General features: G+C 39.7%; 1 long non-coding RNA gene across 1 annotated transcript in view; it reads left to right on the top strand.

Moving 5' to 3' along the window:
* Nucleotides 1-23: 23 nt before the first annotated feature.
* The window catches only part of LOC130708950 (uncharacterized), a 46,888-nt gene continuing 24,702 nt past the window's right edge, over nucleotides 24-22,209 (top strand). The window contains exons 1-2 of the long non-coding RNA XR_009009336.1: nucleotides 24-56; nucleotides 1,978-2,022. This is a non-coding gene — a long non-coding RNA (uncharacterized LOC130708950). The remainder of the gene's footprint in view (nucleotides 57-1,977; nucleotides 2,023-22,209) is intronic.

Consider the following 22,209-nt stretch of genomic DNA (forward strand, 5'->3'; position numbering starts at 1 on the left):
GCCCCCGCCTCCGGGGCGGAAAGGGCGGGGCGGCGTGAATTGGCGAATGAATCAAGGTGAGGCAATGGTTGCTTCAGAGGCTGACTGGATTTTTTTTTTTTTCCTTCTGTTCTTGGGCGTTAGGGAATTGGGCGGTGTCTGGGGCCACCTTTTACAAGATGCAAGTTTGGCTCACTTGGGTTGTGTTCGCGAATCTCTACGCCTGTGCGTGACGCCACATTCTTGCACCCCAACCCTCCTAATCCCTGAAGGAGAAGTGAATGAGTTAAAAAGACCTTCAGAAGAGACACTTTATTTAGGGTCTCAAGTTTTGATTTCTTTCACTCAAGCGAAATATATTCCAAAATGCATCTCCTTTATTATAAATTATAAGAATAGCTATGTTTATTACTTTGAGTAGAGTGTAGGCACCGGGAAGATGCTTGCAAATTTTCAGAAGGGAAACACACACACACAGTATCTTTCTTGTAACCCTATTGTCTGGACCAATTTAAGAGCTGATTAATTTCTAAAGCAGATTTTATTCACCTACAATCTTTGAGGGCCCTAGATCCCTTAGACTGAAGCGTCTGAGCCTGCAGCCATTTTCAGGTGGGGGTAGGAGGGCCCCTTCCCCCACCCCGCCCCACTGTTGTTTTTTTAACTAGCCAGGTGAAAAGTGTGAGACAGGGAAATAAGATCCACCGAAGCCCGAGCTTGCTAGCAATACTATACACACCTACTGTAAGTTGTTTTTTGCAGGGAACCTCTCTAATGGTCCTTCCTAACACCTCCATGCTGCTTTGAACCCAGTCAGGGTTTTGCGGCTGCCTAATTTACACCCATCTTAGAAATGGGAGAAAGGCAAGAACAATGGGTAATCCCCTCAACTGTGTCCGCAGGAGGTGACATTCAGTAGTTCTTTTAGTAGTTACTTTGTGATTGGCACTTTGCTAAGTTATCATGAGAGAAGAAGAATGAAATTTATACCTGCTTTCAAAGAGCTCATAGACTAATGAGAAAGACAGAGGAATAAATAGTTAATCACAGTGTGGTGTGATAAATGCCATCAGAAACGCAAGGATATGGACAGGATAAAATGAGAGGTGCTAAAGCAGGGAAGTTCTGGGAGGAGATTAATGCCTGAGTTGAATTGTCGTATGGAAAACTGCTTGATGCAATGGTGGCCTCCAAGTAAACTGTTAGGCAATCTATCCTAGAGGTAGTGAAACAGAAGGCTCACAGGACAAATTAAGATGCTTGAATAACATGGTTTACTGAATCAATTTAAATATCTAGTGAAAAGTAAGGGGAAAGAGTTGGGGCAAGCTGACACACTCAGGCTAGGGTGCAAGCAAGTGGAAGGACAACATCAGCTGAGTCATGCGTTATGCAGTGTTCCTGTGTTGTCTGCCACATCAGCCTTTTCCACTGATCTTATGCTTATGAGGACTCGCGTTGAGGTTACAGCAAGGAGGCCCACAGGTGGAAAGTGCTTTGGGCCAATGGCACACACCTGCTCTGTTGGATAGATGCAGGGAAACGTGCTTGGTCAAAACCAGAGCTTGCTAATTAGCCTGATGACCAGACACGGGTTTTACTTGCATTTCTTGGATAGAGCATGTATGAGACTATACTAGGTGTCACCTATGGATGGCTGATTTAGGGGTGACATAGTTGTCATCCCAGAGATGGCATAATTGTTCATATCTTGGTTTTTCCATTCCTTTTTGACTCTAAATGATGCTCTGTTCCATCATATATTTGATTTATTTTAACTTCTGTTCCATCATATATTTGATTTATTTTAACTTTGGTATGCCTTATAGTTTACTAACTTACTATGTATATTTAACACAGTTCTGTCTGTGTTTCACAAAGTACATGCTTACTCATTTTCTATATATAAAACATCCTAGGAGTTTTGCATTTATCTTCTAAGCTGCTAGTGTACTTAACACTTCTGACTAACACTTCTGACTTTCATCCATCCTTCAGGGAACTGCAAGGAATTCAGTATAGCTGGGGTAGGAAGCTGGAGAGGTAAGTAGAGGAAAGATAATACCCTTTTTTTTTTTGGCCATATTAGAGATACTAGATTTTATCCTGGAGAAAACTAAAACTGTAAGGAGTGTGAAGAATAGGGAAGAGGTACAGTCCTGTCCAGGAGGGCCAGGTAGACTCTCTTGCCCTAATGCAGGTGATTAATAATGAGGTCTTCGATCTACTAAGACAGTGGCTCTGTGGAGTGAGATGTGATTCCCTTGCCCTCAAGACATTTGGTAATGTCTGGAGACATTTTTGGTTATTCCAACTAGAGGGTGCTACTGATAATCTAGTGGGGTGAGGACAGGGAAACTGCTAAACATCCTACAGTGGGCAAGAGAACCCCTCACAACAAAGAACTACCTGGTTCAAAATTGCAGTAGTGCCAAGATTGAGAAACCCTGAACTAAGGGAATTAAGAAAGCAAGAGAGGACAGAACTTAAGCAAGCAGATTTAGTTGGATTTCGTAACTGATTAGATATGTATGTGAGGAAGAAGGTGATGTGCACAAGAACCACAAACTAGGAAAAACATGAAGTATTAACATGAAATGGGTCCCAAGTTTCGGATGAGATGGCCTGGCTCTCCGGAAGGGGTTATGGGAAATGAACGAGGACGGATTCTTAGTAATTGCTTTCCTCCTCCTCCTCTTCTTCTTTTTTTGTAAGCTTTCATATTGAATTTTAATATGTCACACAGAAGTACACAAGTCATAGCTTGATGAATTTTTATATCTGTATAACCACTACCCAGGTCAAGAAATTCCACTATCCCAGAAGGTTCTTTTAAATTGCCCTCCCTGCCCCCAGTTATTGTCACCTGTTGCCAAAGGTAACCACCATTCTAACTACTTTTACCATAGACTATTTTTGCCTGTTTTTGGAATTTGGAATTGTACTGAATATACTCTTTCGTGTGTGGCTTCCATGACACAACATTATATCCACCCCTGTTGGGTGTAGCAGTAGTTGTTTGTCATTACTGAATCGTATTTCTATTACATGAAGGTGAGAACCTGTTATTTTATCCATTTCACTGTTGATAGACATTGGGTTGATTTCATTTGTGGCTTTTACAAATTATGATGCTGTGCACATTCTGTCTTTTAGTGCACGTATATTCCACACTTCGTGTGAACGTATGTAGTGGATATTTAGTGAATAGTGGAATTATTAGATAATAGGCAGTGTGTATGTTCAGTGTGAGTAGATACTGCCAAAGAGTTTTCCAAAGTGGTTGCATCAATTTACGCTACATTCAGCTCCAATTTATACTCCTAAACATGTTCATCAGCACTTGGGGTTATCAGTTGTTATTGTTGGTTTTTCATTTTAGTTACTCTGGAGGTTGCATAAGTAATTGTTTTCTAACACTAAGTTACTTCACTGCACCACTTGGGGCACAAAACAACTCTAAGTGGGCTCTGGAATTATATGCCTGGTTCAAATCCTGGATCAGCCACTTATTAGTGGCATAACCTATGGAAGTTAGTTTAATAACTTAAGCTTCAACTCCTCATCTGTAAAATAGGGATAATATCATCTGCCTTATAGGGTTATTGTGGGGAATAAACATGTGTGTGTGTGTGTGTGTGTGTGTATGTATGTAGCAAGCATATATACATATACATGTTTGTGTGTATATGTATAATATATAATATATTAAAGTAACCAGTTTTGGCCCAAGATGGAATCGCTCATGCTAAGTAAGTCCCTTGTCAGCAAACCAAAACTTAACAAAGTTTCTATTCTTGGCTCTCCCAAAATAAGGAAGGCCAAGGTAAACCAATCAGTGCTTGCCTGCTCAGCACAAGTTACCTAACCAGGCTCCTAGACTTCCCTTTGCTACATATAAGGAAAATACCCTCACTTTAATCAGTCAGCAAATGCCTAGTATGACTTCCCTGTTCTTGCTCCCTTTTACCTGTAAAAGGCTTTCATTCTGTACAGTTCCTCAAAACTTCTCTCAATCTGCTAATCTGTACATGAATCGCTGAATAAAGACAATACAATCTTTATTTTTTGGCCGCACTGTGCAGCTTGCGGGATCTTAGTTCCCTGACTAGGGATTGAACCTGGGCCCCCAGCAGTGGAAGCACAGAGTCCTAACCACTGGACCACCAGGGAATTCCCAACAATAAAATCTTTAAAATGGACTTTGTTGAATTTTGTTCTTTGACAAGTATATATACTAGCAAGAATTATTATAGCTTCCAATCATTGCGAGTTTAGCTATATGCTAGTCAAACAAAATTCAACCTGGTAAATTTGAAGATCTAGTTGGCTTTATTCAAGGGTTTATGAATTGGGCATCATGTCTTCTAACAACTAGAAGGGCATCCCAAGGAGTGGTACAAAATGGAAGATTGTTGTAGGAAGAAGGGTGGGGCAAGGGAGCTATTAGCAAAATAAAAGAAAGGGACATCTTTTGGGGAGTGGGGGGAGGGAGAGAAAGGAATGGCAGAGGTTTTATTATGCAGATTGCCTCTTCTTCCGGGATGGGGGTGGGGGGATGGAGAGGGCCCATTTGACAGATTACCTCAAAGGTGCTGACCGGAAAATTCCAAACTGGTTGATTAAGATTACATTTCTGCAGAATGTTCAACTGCAATTAGATTAGGTATTAAATCTAGGTTTGACATTGTGGACTTTACCGCAAGTGATGTCATTTTGGGCCTGTAGTTTTATTTTTAACAGTATATATAGTTGTCCCTTCTTATTCTTGGCTCTGCATCCATGGATTCAATGAACCTTGGAGTCCTGTAGTATTTACTATTGAAAAAAAAAAAAAATCCGTTGTTAAGTGGACCCACGCAGTTCAAACCTCTGTGTATATACATATACCTCTGTGGTATTATCTATGTATGTATATACCTCTGTGGTATTGTTGAAACAAATAGACTGCCAGATATTTCTCCAGCAAAGATGGGTTTCTTTGGGATCAGCAGAGAATTGCAATTCAGGTTCTGCAACCATGGGAGCCACGTGCAAGTCTCTGCACAGCAAGGGGAGGCAATGATTTTATAGAGAGGAAAGGAAGTTGGGAGGGCGTAGTAAACAAAGAGTCCATGGCTTTTCATTGGCTGAGTCTGTCTTCTTCCTATTGGGGGGGCTCTGCTACCATCTGTGAGAGCGCCCCCTTCTGGTCTCCCAACTCCATTCAATTGAGGTTTCTTTTTATTAATCTTTTACAGTTTATATATATATATACACACATACCACACCTCCTCCTGTGTGTTTTTCTTTATCCTATATACTCCTTTACTTCTGACACCAGATGTGTGGATTTTCCACACACCAAACAATTCCACAACACCAGCTGGTTGTCCTACAATTTAACTCAATTCTTACACTATCTCCCTGGGGATAGTGTGAGATCCCACGGGTTAAGGGTTCAGTCCCACAAGACTGCCCCCTCCCTACTTCAGACACCAATCATAATTCCAGGTTGTTACCTGTGCTTCTGACCTCCTGGCTATAAATCTGAGGTTTCCGTGATCCCCTGGTTCCATTAATTTGCCAGAGCAGCTCACAGAACTCAGGAAAATATTTTACTTACTAGATTACTGCTTCATTAGAAGAGGGTATAACTCAGGAATAGCCAGATGGTGGTACATAAGGCAAGGCAGGTGAGAATAGGTGCAGAGCCTTTGATGCCCTTTCTGGGGCACACCACTCTCCCAGAAGCTTACCTGCGTTCACCAACCTGGGAAGCTCTCTCAACCCAGTCCTTTTGGGGTTTTTTGGAGGCTTCATTAAGCATAACTGATTAAATCATTAACCAGTGGTGATTGAACTCCACCTCCAGCCCCATTCCCCTCCCAGAGGTGGGATGAGGCCTCTAGTTCCAACCCTCTACTCACCTAGTTGGTTCCCCCGGCAACCAGCCCCTAGCCTTTGGGGCTTTCCCTTAGTCCCCTCATTAACAAAACTCTGGTGTAGTTGTTAGGAGCCTGTTTACTACTCTTATCAATTAGGGAGTTCTAAGGATTTTGGGAGCTCTGTGCCAGGAAAAGGGACCGAAACCACATAAAAATTTCTTATTGCAGATCACAGTATCACAACTATATATATATAGTTGATCTCCTGAAGTAGGTAATGTATATATATATGCATATATACCTGCCACAATTAAGCTCTCAATAACTGGTAGCTAAAATTATGTTTGCTACTATTTATAGACTGCCAATTATACATGAGCACTGAGTGAGCAGCTCACACATGTGCTCTCGTTCACGACATGCTGTATTTTAGTCTTGAAAGATGGATATTAAACTGAGAAGTGGAGCTGTTTGAAACTGTACCTCCTGACTTCCCTCTCACCACTTTGTACCCTCCTTCCTTGCAACAATATCGAAGAGTCAGTTGATTTAAAGAAATGTGGTATAGGGAATTTAACTAATGACTGGACAGTAGAACAGATTGAAAGTACATTTTTAGCTGTTTCTCATTTTTCCCGTTTGAAGCAAAGGTTTCAGACAGTTGTGAGGGTGGCGTGGGCAAGGAGATACAGATCTGTTCACAGCTGCTGCTCCGAGTTCTAGATATATAAGCAGGAGAGAATTCGGCCCGAATTAAAGCCCCGGGGCTCTTCATTGCCATCAGAACCATTGATATGTCAATCAGCATTCATTTGGGTGTCCACAGTGTGTTTGGCACTGCATCCAGGAAAGAAGCTGATGGTGACAGGAAAGGTTTCAACCATTTTGCTTATGTCTGAGAACGACTCAAATTGTGTCAAGAAAAAGCAGAAACCATTAAAATTTTGTAATTCAACAGCACTTAAAATCAGAAAATATTAGAACAAGAAAAGGATCCAACAGTTCTGTTGCCTAGCATCTTCATTTAGCGGTTGATGAAACTCAGTTCCAAAAACGGTCACGTTATGCGACCAATATAAAAGTGACAAGTAGGAAAGGTTACACAACCAGTAGATAATCGGGAAAGCTCAAGAATCATACCCAGGTCTTCTAACTCAAAATGCAGGTTTTTCTCACTCTATCAGGTTGCATCTTGATCTATGAGTAAGGATCATATTCTTAGAAAACCAGAAAATATAATATTACATATATCTCTATTCTTTTGAATTACTCTCTTGAAAAATTAGGTGTCCAGCCGTTAGAGTCTACTTATTTTGTCTTTTCTGTATTAGCCATTATTTTTTGTTTGTTTTTATAATTTCATTTTATTTTTTTTGAAGTGTAGTTGACTTACAATGTTGTGTTAGTTTCAGGTATACAGCAAAGTGATCCTGTTATATACACATATATATATCTATTTTTTTCAGATTATTAGCTGTTATTAATTATAGGGAGAAAAGATACTGATGGCTTTGGGGGGATGCTTTGGCTTGAGGGGGGCTTATTTAGATGAACAGTGTGAACAATTCTAAATATTTTGGGGCTTCCGTGAGAGAACCCTCATTTGGGCCTTTGGGCAGGCCTTTGAAGAGCAATACTACCTAGGAGCCAGCAGAGGGAGAGCAGAACATTGTTTTGCCAATTTTCACCAAGATTCTTCTCACTCTGTTTTACCTTTTGTTCATTTTTTGTACATATTTGATAAATGCCTTGACAGTGGTGAGCTACTGTTTCCTGTACTTTTAAGGAGAACAGAGAATGCCTCTGTCAATGAATTGGCGTTTTTATTTAACTTTACTGGCTGTCACATGAGCTGGGATTGGAAAGTTCTTAAGCATAGTAGGAGTTTTTTGGTGCTTTTCTTCAGAATATTGGGTTAATTAAGTGATTTTAAATATATATAATCAAATCCATTATATAGATTCTCTCACTTCTAATAATTACTTCAGAAAAGATAATTAATAAGGTTTGGAATTATTAATCACTGGAGTTTGCTGTGTAAGAGGATACATGTGTAGTGACTTCAAAGAAAGTTTGAAATGATGACTTTTTATAGCTAGAGTTTCAGAAATAAAATTCACGTGTCGGTTTGAGTAATCACCTACTCATTTTTTCCAGAAATATTTAATAAATTTACACATTCATTATTGCTTTGCTTTTGTATCCTCAGAGTTTGAAGAATCAAACTGAATATGATACGCACTTGTCCTCGAGGAGTTCATGAGAGACTGACACAGAAGCAGATCATTGAATATTTTAACGGCAGTATTAGACAACTAGGCATACATATGGGGCAGTAAGGGTGCATAGAATACAGACATTCAACCCAATAAAGGGGGTCTGGAGTGTCCCTGGAGGAGGACCACCTGAGCTGTCATAAAGGATGAGTACAAATGTACTCTACTCATTGTGTTCCTTAATCTGTCCTGTTCTCTCTCCTCAGCTTTTCTAGGTGCTTTCCTCCCCCATCCACATGGGTATGGCAAGAAGAGCCATTCAGTTCACTGTTACATTGTGTCCCTAGCCTACAAGTTTTTGTCCGCGAATGGACACCTGAAATATGCTGGGCCAATCAGTGTCCCTCCCTAGAATTTTTCAACACGGGTCCCAGTGAAGCTTGAGAACTGTCAACTGCCTTGTTTTCTGCCTTGTGGTAGTGGAAAAACAACAACAATCTGAGTTACATTGACAACTCACAGGGAGAAGCAGAGACGAGCTGTGGAGAGAATGCATGCTCCCAGCATACAAGCTTCTGGTTCTGTTGTTACCTACGATAGCTGAGCAGCCACTTCCCTGTCCTGTTGCATGAGACACCCCAGTATTCTTATAATGAATTTCTCTTTTTTTCTCAAGCTAGTTTGAGTTGGCTTGCTTTCCTTTTCTTCTTTCCATAAGAATCCCAGCTTGTATAAAGAGTTACCAAAGCAGAGAGAGGGTGAAGGATGTTTCAGGGGCCTTGGGAGCAAAGGTATAAAAACATAAAAAAAATGGCATGTATACAGAAATATAGATAGTTCAGTATTATTGAAACATATCTTAGCACTCTTTCTCTCTCTCATTTTAAGAGATGAGGTAGGTTATCTGTCAGTTTAAGGAGTCTAACTTTACCCTGAAGGCAATGAAGAACCATAGAAAGGTTTACACAGTGGGTGACATAGTCAGATTTGTGGTCTAGGTAGATCGCTCTGGCAGGAGTTTCTTCAACAGTTCTCTCATCTCTGGGCTTGTCATGTGTTTCCTCACCCAGGACCCTAGGGAAAGGGGATGGGACCTGGAGAATGTACTCTCACTAACCAGAACAAACCCTAGGGTCATGACTTTTTATGACTTCATGTAATAGCTGTGTAACAGTCTGTCCTCCCCTCCATTTTGGAAGTACCACTAAAGCAGGGGCAATGTCTACTTTGTTCATCATGAATTCCCAAGGCCTAACTTTGTCCGTGGAACATGTGACTGTTCAATAAGAATTTGCTAATAAATGAGTGAATGAGTAAATAGTGAGGAGGTAATAGTGAGGAGACAACTTCAAGATATATTTTGGAAGTAGATAGGGCTTGATGGGTTTGATAAAGCAAGCTACATTTATTGAGCATTTATTATGTATGAAGCAAGAGGCTGAATGCTTTGCATGCATTACCTTCTTTAATCTTCATGCCAATCCTCTTTGTAATGTGTACCATACCTTTTCCATTTTTGCAGATGGGGGAAAATAAGCTTAAAGAGACTAAGCACTAGGTTGAACTTATGAAACTGCCATCTAATAACTTGCCCAGTATAGTTAATAAATCAGGAGCAAGGACCTGTTCAGTGCTAATCTCTGGGTCACCATGCTATACTACTGCACATAGATGTGAAGGGTAAGGAAGACGTGGGAGTCAAGAATGATTCCCAGGTTTCTATCATAGGTGAATGATGGTGTCTCCAATTGAAGAAGAGAACATAGAGCAGGAGTACTTCTACCAAAGGAGATGACAAATTTGATTCAGGACATAGGATGAGCCCTGTGGGATGACCACAAGACAATGTCTGTCTACAAGTTAATGTGTATGGGTGTGAAAATGCCTTTGCAGAAGCACTGGATTCATTGGTTATTAAGTTGTCAATAAAATCAAGATATTAAGTGAGGTCTAGCAAGGAAAGTACGTTGTGTAAGGTGAGTACTGGGTGAAGGAGAGCACCTTGGGAAATATTACACAGGACCACAGAAGTGATTGGCAGAGAGTTCAGTGCCATGGGAGAAAAAGGAAATAGGGAATTTGGGAAGGAGGAAATAGAGAGGAGGGAATGATCAATGGTGTCATGTGCAGTGGAGAGGTCCTGTAAAATATATATTGAAAACTGTCCATTAGGTTTGCCAATGAGGAATTTATTGATGACCTAAATAAGAACAATATCAATGAAGTGGTTGGGCAGAAGCCAGATTACATGTGGTAGAAAAATGATTGGAAAGTACAGCCAAGAAGAATAAATAATCTTTCAAGTATTTTCAGTGAGGAGAAGAAAGAGGCCAGACATTAGGTGAAGATTCTGGGAGAAACGACCCTATTTTTATTTATTTATTTTTATTTTAGTCTTTTAGGGAGAGAGAGACAATTGAGTATGTTTATCAGGTGTGAGAAAGAAGCCAGTTGAGAGACTGAAGATACAGGAGAGAACATTGGAGAAAAGGTCTCACAAAAGAGGGAGGAAATGAGAGAGATCTCAGAGATGGAGGAGCGTACCTAGGATAGGAGTTGGGACACCAAACTTCTGAGCTTAAAGGAAAGTAGGTGGTGTTGTATGTGAATGTCTGCCTGGAAGCAGAATATTGAGAGACATCCTGCTTGATGGGTCTGATTCTACTGATGTAACAGGAAGATTATCTGCTTTGAATAGGAGCTTTAGAAGAAAGTATAGTACTTCCTCAGTGGGGGATTGGTCCCAGGAGCCCCACAGATACCAAAATCCACAGATGCTCAAGTCCCTTATATAAAATGGTGTAGTACAGTCAGCCCTCCCTACTGCGGGTTCCACATCCTCGGATTCAACCAACTGAGGACACGGAACCCTCAGATATGGAGGGCCCATTATAAGATAGTCATTATGCAGTTTGGGAGAGCAAGCTGATCAGAGATGAGTAAAGTTGAAACTCTGAATGAGGGTTCAGCCAAGGTGAGAGATCATATTTGGTAAGGGTAACAATTAGTACGGTTTTGAGATACTCTTCTCAGTGCTCAGCTTTCTAGTTGACTGAGGAGTGAATGCAAGACCATCACATTGATACAAAGTTTGGTTTTTACTGGATCAGATGTAGTTGAAGGATAGTTGTACAAAGGATGCTGTTGACTGCATATAGCCCCTAGGAGCTAGAGGCTGTAGGGCAGAAGGCAGTCTTTGACTTGTGTGAGGCAGAAAGTTATAACTTAGGCCCCTGCATACAGGTAGGACCTTGGGATTGCTGTCTCTCAATGAAAGGGGAATTAGAAAAGCTAAACACTAAAACCAAAAAGTAAAGAAAATTCACCTGAGAAATGAAAGCTCTAGGCTTTTTCCATATGTATATGTTAAGTCTCATTTGACAGTCTTCCTAGGATTTTAATGTGAACACTCATCTTTCATACCAATGAAATCCTAGAGTGTCCAGCAAAAGCAAAACTCTCCGTAGCAACACTTCTAGCAGTCCAGGGCAGTAAAGAACTCCCATGAAGAGTTAGTGATTAAAATGTATAAATCATAGAGGAAATAATTCATGAGAGAGAATAATTAGACATGATGAAGAGGAATATTAGGACTTTAAGAACTTGATAAAATACAACAATCTGAAACATACTGTAGAGTAACCATGCTTAATATTATTAAAGTGCTCAAAGGAGTAAAAACCAAAAGGAAAGAGTAAGATATTGTGATATTAGAATAGAATATATGAATTTGAAAAACAGTTGAAAAAACTCTTAAAAATGAAATCATTGAAATTAAAAACTCAATAGAAGGGTTAAACAGTAGATATGTCATAGGAAAAATGAGAATTACTGAATTGGAAGAGAGTTGAGAAAATTAATCAAAATGCAGCAAAGATAAGTAAAGACATGAAAAATAGGAAAAAAGGTGAAGACATAGAGGATAGAATGAACGGGTGAGCATATGTCTAATATGATGAGAGTTCTAGAGAAGAAGAAGAGAGCGTGAAGGAGAGGCAGTATATAAAGAAATTTCCGTAATTGAATGTGTGGTGGTTTTTTTCAGTCTGACAATCTTTGTTTTTCTATTGCAGTATATATTGTTTCTGTAATTAATATAATTACTGATATAATTGGATATGTATTAACCATTGTACTATCTCTTTCCTTTTTGTCTTGTTTGTTCTATGTTCCTTTTTCCCTCCTTTGTTGGGTTAATCAAGTGTTTTTTATTATTTCTTCCCTTTATCAGCATGAAAAGTATGCATTCTATTTAAAGCTGTGCTGCCCAATACAGGGATCATTAGGTACTTGTGGCTATTTAAATTCAAATAGGAATGTAAATTATTTAAAATAAAATAAATTCAGTTTTCGTGTCAGGTACTCAACGGTCACATATGTGCAGCCACTACTGTATTAGATGTCACACATATGGAACATTTCCATCATTGCAGAAAGTTCTGTTGGACAGGAGTGATCTAGATAATCTGAAGGTCTCTTTATATCATCTGGGTTTTCTCTTTTTCTTATTTCTTGGTATGCCTTGTCATATTTCATTAAATGATGGACATTGTATATGAAAAAATTGCATCGATTCCTGATTTTATCTTCCCTCAGAAAGGGCTCACCCTGTTCTCTGCCAGGAAGCTAGGGTTGGGGGGAGGGTGGGTCAGATCACTTTAATGTGATCAACAACTGAGTTGCTGTGAATCATCTGTGTTGTAATTTTTATTAAGACGAATATCCAACTGGTTTGCCCCCAGTCTTGTGGACATAGCCCTCCAAGGGTCTTAACTGAGAGGCTGTGGGTGTTTATTAGGGCCCCTTCTTTTTGCTGGGTCATATGCTCTTACTTTTATTTCCTTGGCACTGTTAGGCCATTGTAAACTCCCTTATGCTTTCATTGGCATTTTCCTTAGATTCTTACCCTCTTGCTTTGTGTATCTTAAAAAGTCGACTCTGTGTCATGCTTGCCTCTCCCCCTATCCCTGTTGTCTTTGGACTCCGCTTTCTGTCTTTTCTGTCCAGAAACTCTTTCAGCTGCTTTGCCTCTTAAGAACACACTCTGCTCAGATTCTTAGCCTTTTAGCCAGCACTAAGAATTAAGAAATTCCCCAATGGGAAACTTACAGGCTTACCTCTCTCTCTTCACTTTTCTTTAGGATCTTGGCCCTTCAGTCCTGGTTGCCTCAGCAGCTCTCAATGCTTTCAAACAGAGATTTTTTTTTTTTTTAAATCTTGTTCCTTCTAGTTTTTCTTGATGCAAGAATTCACTGGTTTGCTACAAGTTACACTATTAGAGCTGGAAATAGAATCCCTTCCCTTTCACTTTCATTCATGGTTAATCCTCATGCAACTCTACTTATATTGACAGGAGAGTTGCTTTATTATAAGCTTTATTTTATATAGTTATGTGTCTTTCTATGGTACCAATATAACTGCTACTGTGCTTGTATCTGTAAGCCCTTAATGAAATATTGGGGATATTCTTGTGTATTAGATATATGTTGCTTCTAATTATTTTTTTAAATTTATTTTTGGTTGCGCCAGGTCTTAGTTGTGGCAGGTGGGCTCCTTCGTTGCGGCTCACAGGCTCCTTAGTTGTGGCATGCAAACTCAGTTGCAGCATGCATGTGAGATCTAGTTCCCTGACCAGGGATCAAACCTGCGGCCCCTGCATTGGAAGGTGGATTCTTAACCACTGCACCACCAGGGAAGTCCCTGTTGCTTCTAATTATTAACAGTAATTCTGTAACATATATATTATTGTCCAACTTTACTGTTAAGAGAACCAGGGCTCAGAATGGTTAAATAACTTCCCCTTGGCAAATCCAGGTCTAACTGACTTTAAATTCCTCAGCGTCATTTCCCACCTATTCTTGAGAATGTAGCAAAAGCTTAGGAAGACTCTGTTTTTCACATCCCCTCACACTTAGCTGTAGTCACTTGCTGTAATCCAATCCAGCCTTTCTAGGTGATATCCCAAAGAAATAAAAATAGAAATAGTGACAACAGGCCATGCTTATTGTTCTGAGAGCCTCCAAAATCATTTTAATGAGCTTAAACCCACGAGTATAAGTAATAGTCTAGTAACCACCAGCATGTTCTCTGCTTCAGGCAGTTTAACAGGTGGATATAGATGGGAAAATCACAGATGAGGACTCTTTTCATTTAAATAAATTAGCAATGCTATGGTATTCATTATCTATAGTAGCTATTTTAAGCTTAGAGTACCAAGCAGAGCCAAGTAGGAGATGCTGGGCATTATCTTTTGTTTTACCTGCTGGGTTGGAAGAAAATTCTATGACCCCAGCACTGAAAAGCAGACAGGACTTGAAAACTTTTCTTTCTAGCTCCTTGCTTATGTGCAGATTCTAAACTCCCCATTGCTTGTCTTCTTACTCCCCAGCCTCCTTCTACAGTGCTCTGCATATTAATCCCATTCTTTGTGATGTTTTACTCTAATCTGAAATAGAATGTTGGAAATTAAATTATGGTTATGGATACCTTGTAGTTCCTAAGTCAGATGTTAGCAGAGTGATAGTTGAGGAATGATTCTACCTTATTGAGAACTAGAGGGTTTGTTTTAGACTGTAACTCTGTCTAAAAACATTTGGAAATGGGTGAGTCCAGGTATTACAAGAAAGAATCTGATTTTATGAATGGCTTATTACAAACATATTCATAGTTCAGAGAATGATATAGAACATTTTCCTGTTGCCGTTGGGTTACCTTTCAGTCCAAACAGAGCAATCATCAGATGGGTGCCAAGAAATACCCTCTTTTTCATTCTGTTGCCCTCTGTCCTTTTATTGCCTCCGTCCCCTCCCTTTTCCCCACCCCCTGCTGGGTTCTGGCAAATTTTGCTGCCCCAGAACACCTATTTCAGGCTCCATCTTTGGATGGCAATGGTGAAGCCTTATTTTCTTAAATGGACCACCCATAAGGCAAACAAATTTTTCTTTAGAATCACAAGTTAATCTTAGAGCACTCACACAGTTGCTTTTTTTTAATATATATTTTTGGCCACACCGTGCGGCATGTGGGATCTTAGTTCCCCGACCAGGGATCGAATCTGCACCCCCTGCATTGGAAGGCGGAGTCTTAACCACTGGAACGCTGGAGAAGTCCCATCGTAATTGCATTTTTATGGGAGAAGTTCCTCTGTGCATCAGAGATGAGAGTAGAAAGTGATGGGGTAAAGGAAACAGAGGCCCCCGTGCTGTAGCATTATTAATAAAGAGAGTAGGATGGCATGACTAATGAGAGAAGTGCTAAGATATTCAGCTTTTAGCAACCTGATTTTGTTGTTTTCATTATAGTTGCTCTTTGACCAGCAGCTGTGTGGCCTCTTAGAATTCAGCCAAGACTTGGGACCCTGATGCAGATTTCTGGCATCTTCTCTGTTTAGTTCCCTTTTCTCTGGTATTCTGCCTCAGAAATCTCAGCTGCTTAGCCTCCCAAACCCTAATCTCTGTCTCCCCGGCTCTGTAGATGAGCCTTCTCTGCATGGCTTATACTGCCCTGCTTTGCAGCCTGGACACTTCCTCTGGGCAGAAATTGGCTAAACATAATGGATCACAGTCCTGCCCTACCTGTTGTCTAAAGTCTGAAAACAGTTCTTTCATAAAGTTTGTCCAGTTTTCTGTTTGTTCATGGTGAAATGTCTAGCATCAGTTAGTTACTCCATCAGGAGCAGAAGAGGATGACCATGCTTTCCCAGAAGTTTATAGCAATCCTCTCCTAAGCCAGAATTAGATTTTCATACTCATTCCTGAACCAATCACTAGCAAGGGGTCTATGATTATCATCTTTGATGCAATCTATTGAGAGTCCACTCATGGAATTGAGGTTGGTAAACTTTCTTAAGGCCGCATTTCAAAAAGAGTACATATCAAAGGAATAAGAGAGAATTTGGGGGGCAAGTTAAATGTTTTATATCTTGATAGTAATGATCAACTTGATGCCTTCAAAACTCATCAAATTGTAAACCTAAAATTGGTGAATTTTACTGCAGTTAAATTAACCTCTATAAAATCAATTTAAAAGTGATTATTGCTTGCTTTTGTTGCAATATACAGAAAACTATATTTTAAAAAGTACAAATATCAACAGAAAAAGGAGCCTGAGCCCCAGTCTCTCAACCTGACAGGGAGCATTGTACAAGGTAATATTTTAACTATAGAATTACTAACCACCAAAGATAGAGAATCTTCCTGGGTCAGAATCCTTGAGAGCTTTTTTTCTTGCATTCTTTCTCTTATTTTTTTTTCTGGTCACTGTCATCTCTCAGGTAGCCCGTTTCTTCCTCCACACCCCACTTGAAGAGAAAGTGCTTTCCTCTCTCTTTAATGGAATGGCCTCTTTTTCCTTATAAGAACCCATCCTCCTTGGCCTTCCTTAATAGCCTGCAGACTGAAACAACACAGAGCAGTGTCTCTGTTTATCCTCCCAGAGAAATCATTTTTTCCTTAGTACCAGAAGTGTCTTATCCTTATTTTATTTGGGACCATTGGTGAAAGAAGTCATCAACTTTGAAGTTGCTGCCCTGAGGCAGATACTAGTGGTTGTCTACAGAGCAGCCATCTGTCTTTCTCCTACTTAGAACTCTGAATCTGTTCCAGTATCCACCGCACTCTCATGGAGCCCACGTGACTCAGGGGAAGTTGATCTCATCCTCTTTCCACATAACATGAGCTCAATAAGTCTTTGTTGAATGAATTGCATTGATTAAACTTTAACTTCTCATTTGATCTCCTGTGTCCCCTAGTAGATTTAGGGTTGTTTCATTTACTAGGTAGTGTTGGCATGGTGTCTGAGGCCTGGATACAGGGCCTCTGAAAATGTAAGAGACCTGAAAAAAACCAAAAAACCAACATGGGGCTTTGTATTAGTAAGCATTGGTTAGATTATGCTATAACAACAATTATTTCCCAAGTCCTTAGTGGCTCAATACAAAAAGCTTTATTTCTAGCTTATGTTACACGTTCATTGCAGGTTAATGGTGAGGGAAGGGGCATTCTGGGCTCTATAAAGTCACTCAGGAACCCAGGGTGATAGAACCTCCACTGTCTCTTAGCTGCCCCATCTAGAAAACCCAGACTTCCTGATTGCCAAGGCAGAGACAGGGAGTCTGAATAATCGAGGCTTTTCTCTGCCCATCACTTCCCTTTCATTGAGCAGGACTAACCACATAGCTTTGCTCAACTGTAGGGACTGAGAAGTACAGCTTTCTATTTGCCCAGAGGTAAGGAGGGTCAGATATTGGTGAGTATTATTATCATGTCTCCCAAAATTCCAAAATGTGAAAATAAAACTAAAAATCCAAATTCATAAATTTAAATTAATAAAAAAGTCCAAAGTTTAAAAATGAAGAAAATCTGAATTAATAATTAAATATTGACTTCATTATTTAGTTGGGTATTCATAAATATTTCATTGCTTTTGAAAAGTTTATTTCTTAATTTTGAAGTCCTCGATAAGCATAATTTCTATAAAATCATAACAATTCATGAATTATATGTGCTATTTGTATCTCATGATGCCACACAAAAAATTGTAAGACTGCTTTCATAACTTTTACTGGTACATTTAAAATGCTCGATATGATGTATGATATGGTCTCCAAAACTAAGAAATCCCAAGACAGTCTTTGAATGGCCCTTAGTAGACAGAAATTCCATGAAGGCATGGTCTTTCTTGCTTGTCATTTTATCCCTGGGGTCCTGACATAGTGGAGGACCTTGTAAATATTGATACTTGTTAAACTACTGAACAAATAGATAAAATAATTGTTTCCACATTTGAGGAAGTTATAATCTTAGCGAAGAAACTGACAAGTAAAAATGTTCAATACATTTCTGTAAATGTTCTCAGTCAGAGTCCCAGTTGGAAAGAGTTGGAACACACAAAAATTGAATGATTAGAGGAGAACTTAATGGAGATGTGGATAGGTCTAAGGGAAAGGGGAAGAAGCAGGAGCTGGAGAGAGGGACGCCTACAGCAAAGGTGACTTTAGGTCAAGGGAGTCAGCTAGCATGCAGCAACCTTTTCTGGGTCAGATAGAGAAAGTGAGGTGGAAAAGTCCGAGCCAGGCAGAGGGAATAATATTTAGCAAGACACGGGGGTGTGAATAGGCCTCAAGTGTTGAAGCAGTGGTGAGAAGCACAGCATGTTGAGAGCAGGCTGGGCAGGAAGGGTCTGGAGTGGAGGGTGATGGAGCTAGAGAAGCAGACAGGAGCTGTACTGTGAAGGGCCCATGGAAACGGGATGTTCCTCTGTTGACATAATACATTGGAGACCAAGCCCTCTGAAGCATTCCTTGAGTCCCTGGACCCAACATCCTGGGCCTAGAGACGCAGTTTCTCACATGCTCCCACTAACTTGCCAGAGCTGCCTTGGCACAGCAGTGCTTTGGCTGCTTTAAGGCTCTGACTCATCCACTGTGCTTTGTCAGGATGGGCTTCCCAGGAATTCCTGCCGATTGGCTGTGGCACCCACTCCAGCCAGGTGCAGACAGTTATCAGTGCCATCAACAGGTGCAAGAGCAGTGGTAGGGAGTTTGAGTTTGCTCCCCAGGATCCATCCAAAAGCCAGGAAGCCAAATGCAGGCATCCTACACGTGTGTGGGTAATGGGAGGGTAGCTGTGCAAATGAAGCTACAGATGCCCCTTTTAGTGCCTGCAGACTTTAGCTTCTGACCTCTAGTCTTGCATTCCTGGACTGTCCACGTGCCCAGATATCTCATTCAGAACCTTTCTAGTTCTCCCATACTCCTGCTGGTCTGCTTCATGGTTGATTTCCAGCTCATTTTCTCTTTAGCTCCTAACATGATTGCCACCTGGGAAGTCTTCTCCGGTTCAATTAAACTACCATAGGCCCTACTTGCCCTAAGCTTTACTTAGAAGGATAGAGGTCAGGAAAAATAGCATGCCAGCAGGGCAGGCAAATGTTTCTCTACAGTGGGAGTAGTCTTTGCAGCAATCCCTACAGTCATCCAGGAGCCAGTCTTTTTTGCACCCCAACCAAAGTTTTAGTTCAGGTGTGAAAAGAGGTGGTCCAGCTGGGTAAGTACAATATGCACCCCGGCTTAGAAACCCTGTTTCCCCAGTATGTTCCTGCAAGGGACGTGTTTAGTTACAAGAATTGTCACTTTCAAGGATTCCAAAGCTATAGATTCCAACGGAGAATTTGTAGTTCACATATATAACTTTCAATCCAGATGCTACTTATCAATCCAGGGTTGTTTTTACCACAAGCACTGTTGCTTAGTGACACAACTGCTCTTCTACCTTTATCAGATTTTTTAGGGAAACAGTGCTAAAATATTAACCCAAGGGCATATTTGTAGGAAAAGGGAAAGGGTGTTGTTAACCCTTTACCCAGGGGAAGTTTCATTGAGAAGATATGATTTGAGCAAAGACTTGAAGGAATCTTCTCTATAGCTCTGATTACTATCTGATATATTGTGTATTTTACTTATTTATTGTCTGTTTCCTCATTAGAATGTAAGTTCCTCAATGGCAAGTACTTTTGCTTGTCTTGTTCACTCTTATATCCCCAGTGTGTGACAAATACTAGGCACATGCTTAATTTTTGAATGAATAAATGGCATGTTTAATAGTAGCCAGTTGAATTTCAACTAACCTATTTTTTTTTTTTTCCTCCTGATATAGTGTTGTTTTTGTTGTTTGCTTTGGGTGCAAGCCTGTTTTTTTTTTTTTTTTCCCCATGCATGTCTTCTCAATTATGGAAAATTCCAACCATATAAAAGTAAAGAGTATAATTAAGCCCTATATAGCTATTATCCATCTTCAGGGAATATGAGCTCATGATCAATCTTATCTATTTCCCCATCCTTATCACCATCCTGGTCCACAAATTATTTTGAAGCAAATCCAAGACATCATATCATTTCAGTATGTATCTTTAAGAGATTCTTAAAATACAGAGTTACAATATCATTATCATGCTGCAAAAAAATGAGCTGTTAACTCCATAATGTCAGCACAGAAAAAAAAAAAAAGGAATATTTCCATAATGTCCACAGATATCCAGTCACTGTTTAAGCTTTCCCAATTGACTCACATTTATTTAACAGTTTGTTCAAATCAGAATACAAAGAAGATCTTTATATTGCAATTTGGTGAATGTATCACTTATCTATTGTTCAATATTGCTTTTAGCAAAACACACATTACTTCTCAGGACAAACAAACAAGAATTTATGGCTAATGTATCTGGGGTCAGCTTGCAGGTTCTGATGATCTTATCTGGGCTATTTGTGTATCTGGGCTTGGCTGGCTGTTGGCTACGTGGTGTCTTGGATGATTTGACGTAGATCCACATGTCTGTCATCCAGTAGGCTATCTCAGGCACGTTCTCATAATGATGGCAAAAGAGTGAGAGAGCAAAGAAGTAACAGGCAAGTTTCTTGAGGTTTTGGGTTAAACGTGGCACTCAATCACTTCACATTCTTTTGGGCAAAGCAAGTGATATTGCCAAGTCAGTGTCAGATTGGAAAGCACTACAAAGTTATATTGCATAGGATGGGGTGAAGAATGGGATAATTTTTGTAAACTACTACTGTGGATATATCATCTAAGTCTCTTTTAATCTATTGGTGGCCCCTCCTTTATCTCTATCTTTCTTGTTGCAATTTATTTATTGAAGAAAATGCTGGTTTGTTTTTTGCCCTGAGGAGTCTGATTTTTCTGATTTTTATTCGTATAGTGTTATTAAACATGTTTCTCTACCTCTATATTCCCCATAGACTGTAGTTAAATCTGAAGAGGTGATCAGATTCAGGTCTGATAATTTTTTCTTTTTTGCCAAAAATATGTTGTAGAGTGTATTGTATACTGCTAATAGGAAACACATGCTATTTAGTTGTCTCTCTTTCTGTGATCTTTGCCTAATTCCATTATTTCATTAAGAGGAGCAGAATGGTGATATTATAATCCTATCATTTCTTCTTCATTTTTTAGGTGGAATACCCTATAAAGAAAACCCTTTCCCTGCAACAATTATTAGATTTCTCTGAGATACAAATGAGATAGGAAAGGCAGGGCAAATGAGTCAAGGGTGTGGACAGAGGGGAGGAAGTTGTCTAGTGAAAATCACACTGTTATCGGAAGGGAAAGAGATGTCAGACAAGGTAAAATAGCAGATGTCCACTCTGCCAGGAGAGGGAGTTATTTGGTCCAAAGACAACCAAGTATGGCTATTATTACAGGGATGTTCATTAAATATGCCATTGAACATATGAATCATGTAGCAAGCACGTTTTAAAAAAATTCCATTTGTGTCAATCAACAATATGATGGTTTGGTTTTCTATATTAATCTGCGTCCTGAATTTTCAGTTATAGTTGTCTTACAGATGAACTTCTTTTGAGTTCATTTGAGTCTTTTGAATGTGATTAGTGAGAGCCAGCCTTCTCAAGTCAAATCTGCTCCCAGAGTTTAATACCAGGCGGAGTAAGGATTAGATTCTGAACTATGGTAAATTCTTCAAAGTAATACCACTCTGGGAGGGCTCCTTTTACTATAACCTCCTTTCCATTTGGCTCCTTCAACCTTCAATGGTGTTAGAATGGTGTATTTCCTAATAAAAATGGATACACTGGCTTTTTGATTAACAAATCAGATTCTATCAGTAAATTTGTAACTTTCAGGGTGAGTTGGTTCTCTAGAACCTAAACATTTCTGTGTGAACTGTTAAAATAAAGGCCATCAAAACTGAGGACCTTATTCCATTCACCAACTTACTATTATGAGAACTTCATGAGTGGTTAGCCAGCTCCTCTCCTTAAAATCTAAAAATAAAAACAAAACAAACAAAAAATGTATAATTTTTTCTGCTTACAGGATATGTATAAACAAGAAATGCAAAATGTAATAAAATTTAGTGAAACTTTCTGGAACATCACCCAAGAACTCATGGTTGCGAGATTCAGTGGTCAGTCTTCTTAGCTCTTAGTGGCTTCCGTACACGTGATCTCTTTCTTGAAAGACTTCATGTGGCTTCCAGGGTAATCTACCCTCATGGTTTTCCTTCTACTTGGAAGACTGTTGGCTTTCATTTGCTTTTGTGGGATTGTCCTCATCTTCTTGACCTCTAAATGTTGGGGTTCCTCAGGGTCAGTCCTCATACCTCTTTTATTCTGT

The sequence above is a fragment of the Balaenoptera acutorostrata genome, chromosome 9, assembly GCF_949987535.1.
Source record: "Balaenoptera acutorostrata chromosome 9, mBalAcu1.1, whole genome shotgun sequence".
In the NCBI taxonomy this organism is placed as follows: Eukaryota; Metazoa; Chordata; class Mammalia; order Artiodactyla; family Balaenopteridae; genus Balaenoptera; species Balaenoptera acutorostrata.